Source organism: Parasteatoda tepidariorum, chromosome 7 (assembly GCF_043381705.1).
Source record: "Parasteatoda tepidariorum isolate YZ-2023 chromosome 7, CAS_Ptep_4.0, whole genome shotgun sequence".
NCBI lineage: Eukaryota > Metazoa > Arthropoda > Arachnida > Araneae > Theridiidae > Parasteatoda > Parasteatoda tepidariorum.
The window spans coordinates 11,789,426-11,796,799 of NC_092210.1; the positions used below are offsets into that span (position 1 = coordinate 11,789,426).

At 30.1% G+C, this 7,374-nt stretch overlaps 1 protein-coding gene across 6 annotated transcripts in view; it reads right to left on the reverse strand.

The window, feature by feature from the left end:
* Positions 1-7,374, reverse strand: part of LOC107445477 (pro-interleukin-16) — a 202,396-nt gene that overhangs the window by 104,014 nt on the left and 91,008 nt on the right. The window contains exon 1 of one of the 6 annotated variants that reach the window (XM_071183073.1): positions 5,506-5,598. The exons of the other annotated variants lie outside the window; for them this stretch is intronic. The gene's annotated coding sequence lies outside the window, so the exon portion shown is untranslated. Of the gene's footprint in view, positions 1-5,505; positions 5,599-7,374 lie in introns of those variants that run through there. 6 annotated transcript variants of the gene reach the window in all.

Sequence of the window (7,374 nt, forward strand, 5' to 3'; positions counted from 1 at the left end):
TTATTTCCTTTAACGAAATTCCTTTATTTCTCCCCTTCACTTTCAATATAACTAAATGATAGCATCCTTCCTCTCCAATTGATGGTAATGAAAAAATCCCTTTTCAATAAAACCTGATCAAAACTACATTCCAGTTTGCTCGGAAGAAAGGAAGAAATTTGAACAAATTCTCATCGATATGCTATGATTTTCAAGTTCGACGTTAATTACGAAAAAAAGAAGAAAAGAAAACTGGATGCCTTATCTTATATTAGTAAATAATCTCATTTTGATAATAATTGACAGAAATTTAAATTTTAACAATAAATAACATTGAAAGTAAAAAGTTATTTTTTTATTCAAGAGAGCAGATTTTCCTTTCTGAATTCCATTTCCCCCTTCACTTTCCAAACAACCAGATGATAGCACATGTTGGAAAGGAAGAAATTCAGAGAATTTCCTTTACTTTGTCATTTTTCCACTATTCTCTATTTCGACAATTTCCGCAAAACACCTGATATCTCATGTTTGTCAATAATAATTGACAATATTATTTGACTCATCATCACAGTTGGTCAGACAGCCCAATATGAGCCAATGCCTTCCTATATTATTTGACTATAAGTTCAAATTTGACTACTATTAATAACAAAAAATTCTCATTCTATTCAAGAAAAAAGGCTTTCTTATCCGAAATTCATCCCCCCCCCCCTTCACTTTCAAAACAACCAGATGACAGTATCCTTCCACTCCACATGTTGGAAAGGAAGAAATTCGGGCAATTTCCTTTAACTTGCCATTTTACCACGATTCTCGAGTTTGACGGTTGGTTGCTGCGACAAAAACACTGGATGCCTCATATTTGACTGTCTTGTCGAGTGTCATCTCATTCCTTGCACCCTACTTTACCCTCCCCTCCCATCATATTTTCTTCGACCCCCATAACGTCCGCTTCCTCCTTTTCTAACAAAAAAAAAGATCCTATTCCGAATCATCTCAAAGGGAAATTGTAGACACTTATGTTAGCTAAAAATAAAATGCCATACATAACCCGGCGTTTTTCATCTTATGATCTAAACTAATTAAAGAGGAAGTAATAATTTATAGTAAAAATGAGGATTTCGACAGCAAAGGCTCAACTAGAATGGAAAGTACTCCTTAAAACACCGAAGTCAATGCCCAAAAAATAATTATCCTATAAAATACTTCAGTGGCGAGAATTGAGGCTAATTTTATTTTATTATGAAGGCCAGAATCTAATGTCATTAGAATCTTTTTTCTTTTTTTTTCAAGGGAGCAATGTTCTATACTTTTTTGGAACATTTTCTTTGAAATTTTTAAAAAAATAATTGAATGGATTTTTTTTAGAAATTTGATTTTAAAAATTTTTAAGAAATTTTTCAGTTACATTTCTACAGCTTTAGTTTTTTTTTTTTTTTTTATATACCTTTTAAGGCATTGTTTTTAAAATGTATATTTCTTAACTCTTTTTTTTTTCGTATGATGTTTTTAGTATTTCCTTTTTCAACTTCGTTTATGAATATAAAAAAAAAAAAAAAAATTCAGAGTATATGTCAGTGCAATTTTTTGTCAGACTCATACAATTTTAATAATTTTATTTCAAGATTTAATGAAAACTGTAACTCAATTTCCCTTAGTATCTGCATTGTACTACAACTTTGTATGGAAATGTAGGAAAGAAATACTGCTTTAGATAGAAATGATTGAAATTTTTGTTTATAAAAGAGAATGTTAATTCATTTAAAGAGCCTTTTTTGACTTTTTAGAAAGTTTTTGTTATTTGTATAGCACTTTTTTTTAAATGCAGGCACTATATTTATTACATAATTGCTAACGATATTTCTGCTTTCGAGAAATTTCTTTCTAAACAGTGGTTGCACCGTGCACTACTAACTTCATTATGATGCTACCCAACCTTATTGCCAGTTATTGTAATCAGAAGTGTTACTTTCAAGGTATTATATGCCTACATACCAAACGTTCTAGTTAGGCGTCGTGCTTAAATGTTATTTACAAGTACTCTGCCTAAACAATAAATGCCATTTTTAGGTTCATTTTGTGCCTATATATAATAAAAAAATATTAATAAGAGCTATTTCTACACTAAGAACTTTACCTGATCTATTTTGTTGGGATCTGATGTACTGTTATTGGATACCTTTTGTAATTGGATACCTTCAAGTGACGTCATCCTAGGTAAATCCTGTCATTTGTAAATTGAGAAGTCAATCAGGTTCGAAACACACGAGTGATGACGCTTACAGGTATTCAATTAAATCTGATTTCAATCACATGGTTAGGCATAGTTACTTTACTTCATCTCGAATTGCAAGCAACCAATCGTCTTGTATTACGCAAGCGGGACGCCTTTTTAATTTTTAATATCTCATTTCCTTTAACAGAAAATATTTTTATTTAAAAAAAAAAAAAACGTTCCACGAAAATTTAGTTGAAACATTCAATAGAAATTTAGATTTAATTGAATACCTATAAGCGACGTCATGCCAGTGTGTCGAACTTAATCGGTTTTTGAATCGATGAATGCCACGATCTACCTACGATGACGTCACTTGCAGGCATCAAATTGAGTAAATAATTCCATTTTAAATTCATAAACGTGAGCTAACAACATATGCATTAAAAGAGTAATTTTAAAAGGAATCTTTTAAATCAATTGGAATTATTTTAGTTTTTACCAAAATTATTTGTTTCAAAAAAAAAAATGAACAAAAGATAAATTCATAATTGTAAACTAACGAGATGCATAACTAACGAGTTATTTTTTTAAGGAGAGACTTTAAAAAGTCTCCATTGCAAATTTCACTAAGAAGCCTATTATAATTTTAGTAAAAATTGCTCATTTTTATTAAAAAAAAGAAGGGAAAAAATACCTCCTTGAAAAAAAAAATTCTTTTTAACAGAGTAAAATGAGCTCTATTCCAGAAATTGCAAAAAGAATTTTAATTAGTTTAAAAATTGTTTATTTAAAACGAGTGCGAAATAAAGAACTGGAGCTGAAAATAAAGCACTCCATTGTTCATATCGTTAACCGTTCTTAAAATCATCCATATTCCACAATAAACATATTCGTTTGAAATAGCATGAAAGAAAAAGAGATTAGTTAAGATGAGAACGAAGCAAATGAATGCAATAGGCGTCAATTGGACGTCACACACAATGAACAATGATATCGGCTCTATCGCCATTCTCACCACGAATTTCCCTAAAATAAGAGCAGAGATTATATCAATTGATGGCAACGTCTGCTAAACATATCTTTAGAGTGCATTATACTTAGTTGGTTGAAGAAAATGGTATGATTATTTAAAGAGAAACATATAAACATTCTAATTGGCTTCAGAAATAAGAGATGTTGCATAAGCAGCAGAGATGGTGATTTTTAACAATAGTGGGTTATGTTTAATGATTGCTTAATGTTTATTTGGGTAGTACTAGTTAGCAAAGGAATTTTTTTTTATTTACTTGATGACTATATTCGTTATTTGCTTGATAAAAATAAGAAACGCAAATATTTCTCAAAGAAAAATATTTGTGGAGATCGTTGTAGGGTATGAGAAACTTTTATTGCCACTCTTATAGAAATTAGGTTCTATGGTGAAGACTTTCCAAGTGAAGTAGCAAAGGATTAAATTTGCCTGAAAAATTGAAAATGTTGCTCAGTTGCAGAAATAATGTTTTAGAGTGTCGACTTTCTAAGCTAATGCTTCAATTTGCCTAGGCAGTTAAAAACGTTTAAGCTTGCAGAACCATAACATCGTTCAAATTTGCTGCAATCCAAATATGATGCTTAGTTGAACCACATGTTTGTCCCTTTTAAACCTGTTTACATGATTCTATGGTTCAAATCTAAAGGAAACAGGGCTCTATTTAACACCTTATTAAAATTACAGCAAAATTGTACCATATATAGTACAAGGTACCAATATTATGGCTTAACATTAAACCGATTTTCTAAGAGTGTATACTTTGCTGCAAAGCAACCTGAAACAGTATTCACTTAAATTAATGATAAGTCAAAACAACAAGAAAGAAGATATGAGGCGAAGCGAGCTTATATTTTTGGGGATTCGTAATTTGTCAAATGAAATTACAATTTGACCTAACCATTTTTTTTCTACATAAAATTAGCATTAAACTGTTTAATTTTCATCTCCCATAGCAGAAACAATTAATAAAATTTGTATAGAATTTTAAATTTGATAAATAAAATTTCACTAGTGGCAAAAATGAAAGGAACAGTTATTGTAAAATGATGGTTTATTTACTAAGGGTCCATTTCAAAAGTTCTCATCAAATAATAGAATGTCTAAATTTATTTAATGTTAGACAAAATTTCCCAAATTTTCGAACAGTGAAAACTTTTGTATGGTCAGAGTGACCTCTGAACCAAGCGCCCCTGAGAAGGAATAACGGTCATAGACGTAGTCGTAGAAATTCTGAAGTTAATGTTTTAAAATAAAAATTTTACGTATGAAAGACACAGAAACTAAGGCGAAATTCCACAAAAAAAAAAACTCAATATTCCATTTTTAAGACATAAAATTTCACTTAAGAGATGGTGAATCGCATACAAGAAATGAAAAAATTCATACAAAACACGCAAAATTCCATACGAGAGAAGCAAAATTCTATGCAAAAGACGCAAAATTCCATACAACAGATGCGAAATTCGATGCAAAATTTCATGCTAAAGGCGTGAAATTCAATAGAAATATAAAAATTCCATGCGAGAGTCACAAAAGTCTGCCCACTTTATTGTGGGCAAACTTGTGTTTTTCGCATGGAAGACAGCTTACAGAACTTTTAACATTTTTTCACAGACAATTTAACTTGCCACACTTTAACAACAATAGTGGAGAGCAATAGGAGAAAGCATTTTTGTGAAGTTAATGTTTTAAAGTAAAAATTTTACATATGAAAGACACAGAAACTGGGTCAAAATTCCATACAAAAAAACTCAATATTCCATTTTTAAGACATAAAATTTAATTTAAGAGATGGTGAATCGCATACAAGAGAAGAAAACATTCATACAAAAGGAGCAAAATTCTATACGAGAAGCAAAATTCTATGCAAGAGACGCAAAATTCTATGCAAGAGACGCAAAATTCCATACAACAGGTACAAAATTCTATGCAAAAGACGCAAAATTCCATACAACAGGTGCAAAATTCCATGCAAAAGACGCAAAATTCCATACAGCAGGTGCAAAATTCTATGCAAAAGACGCGAAATTCCATGCCAAAGACGCAAAATTCAATCGAAGCAAAAATTCCATGCGAAAGTCACAAAAGTTTGCCATTTTAGGGGGGGGGGGGCAAACTTATGTATTTTTCGCATGGAAGACAGCTTAACAGAGAATTCCACTTTAAAAAAGAACAATGTTTCAAAGTTAAAACTTTCCAAACGAAATGAATGACGAATAAAGGTCAAAGACGCCTTCATAGGAGGATATCCAGGTTAAAAAGACATATTCTCTCTTACCTCATCAACAGCGTTATTTTACGGGGGTATCCAACCGCTTCAACAGGTGCGTCCGGGTTTTTTTTTCCTTCTGTTAATCACAATTTACACGAAATTCCAGTAGGAGGAGGATTAAGAAAAAAAGATCTAAAAAGAGTCCCGAGGAAGGAGGCGCGAGAGGCTTTTTCGGGTATGATATGTGGTTGATGATAAAGGATGGTAGATAACGGTTGATTCTTGTCAAAACAAAGACATACGGAACATTTTATCATTGGCGTTATACTCTTAACAGGAAAGCTGTTTCCAGACTTTGAGCTTGTTTTTGGTGGAGAAATATTTTCTAAGAAATTATTACAGACAAAACTGTTTGCGTTATTCGATTCAGTGTTCTAAGCTGAACCGGGTTGTGATAAATTATCAATTTGATTTAATTAATTGATTGAATCAATTATTTATTATAAAAATAGTTATTAGGTTAGATTACGATATATCATAGTCATAGAAAATATTGTTTTATCAGTTTCCGTTCATTAAATTCCAGTTTATATGAAAATAATAGATGTCAATACTTTGTCAAAAAGAAAGTGCATCGAACATATTATCACTGGTTTTCTACTCTGTAACAGGAAAGCCTTTCCCAAACTTAAACGTATTAACAAAACAAAACAACATTAAAAAATTCTCGAAATTTATAGCAGGCTCGGTTCTTTATTGGGCGTATAATAAGTCTGTTTTTATTCTCAACTAAGTTCTGATTAAAAGAAATATAATAATAATTTATTAAAAACTGAATTATTAAGTATAACTAGATTTTATATAATAATTAAAAAAAAAATATTGTCACATCAGCTCCCGTTCATTAAGTTTCAATTTACAGGGAAATTAATAATTGTCAATACTTTGTCAAAACAAAGATGTCTTGAACATATTATCACTGGTTATACTCTTAACAGGAAAGCCATTTCCAGACTTAATCGTATTTTAAATACAAAATATTTTCTCGGAATTTATTTCAGGCTCGGTTGTCTTCATTGGGAGTATAATAAAGTTTGTTTTATTCTCAACTAAGTTCTGATTTTAAAAAAATTATAATAGTCAGTTATTTATTAAAAAAATGATTATTAGACGTTACGTCTAATAATCATTTTTTTAATAAATTATTATAAAATAACTATTTATTATAAAATAATAACAGAAATTATTATTAACTCAGTTCACGTTCATTAAGTTCCAGTTTGAAAGAAAATAAATGCTGGTCAAAATTTTGTCAAAACTATAATCAGTTGTTTCTTAAAATTGAATTTTTAGGTTTAACTAGATATTATACAACAATTAAGCAAGATATTGTTATGCTAGTCCCGCTCATTAAAAAACTTATGGATCAAATTTCAATATATCCTTTAATGTTCAAACAAAATTTTATTTAATTTACATTAAAAATAAGTAAGAATTAATTGTGTTTTTTACGATGCCTGTTTATTTTTCCAAAAAAAAATTAGCAGGATTTTTAAAATAACCAATTTATGAATATCTTTATCAGGGGTCTGTCCAGACATTTTGTGAAAGGTCCGGTTTTCGTGAAATTGCGAAAAAATTACTCACATTCTTTCAACCAGGGTTCGCTTTTATGAATTTGTCCAAATAGGGTTCCGTTATTGCAAAAAACTTTTTCAATGAGTTTTTAAATTGTAAATAGATACAAGATTATGCTCGACACTGTAAAGTTATAATAAAAAAATTAAATTTTCAAAAATAAACAGCAATTGCAGCTTCTAAATTAGAGATGCAACATACAAATATTTGGTACAGTCAATTCGCTATAACTCGAAGTACGATAACTCGAATATTACTATAACTCGATTTTTTTATGACCTTCTCCTATATGTGGCT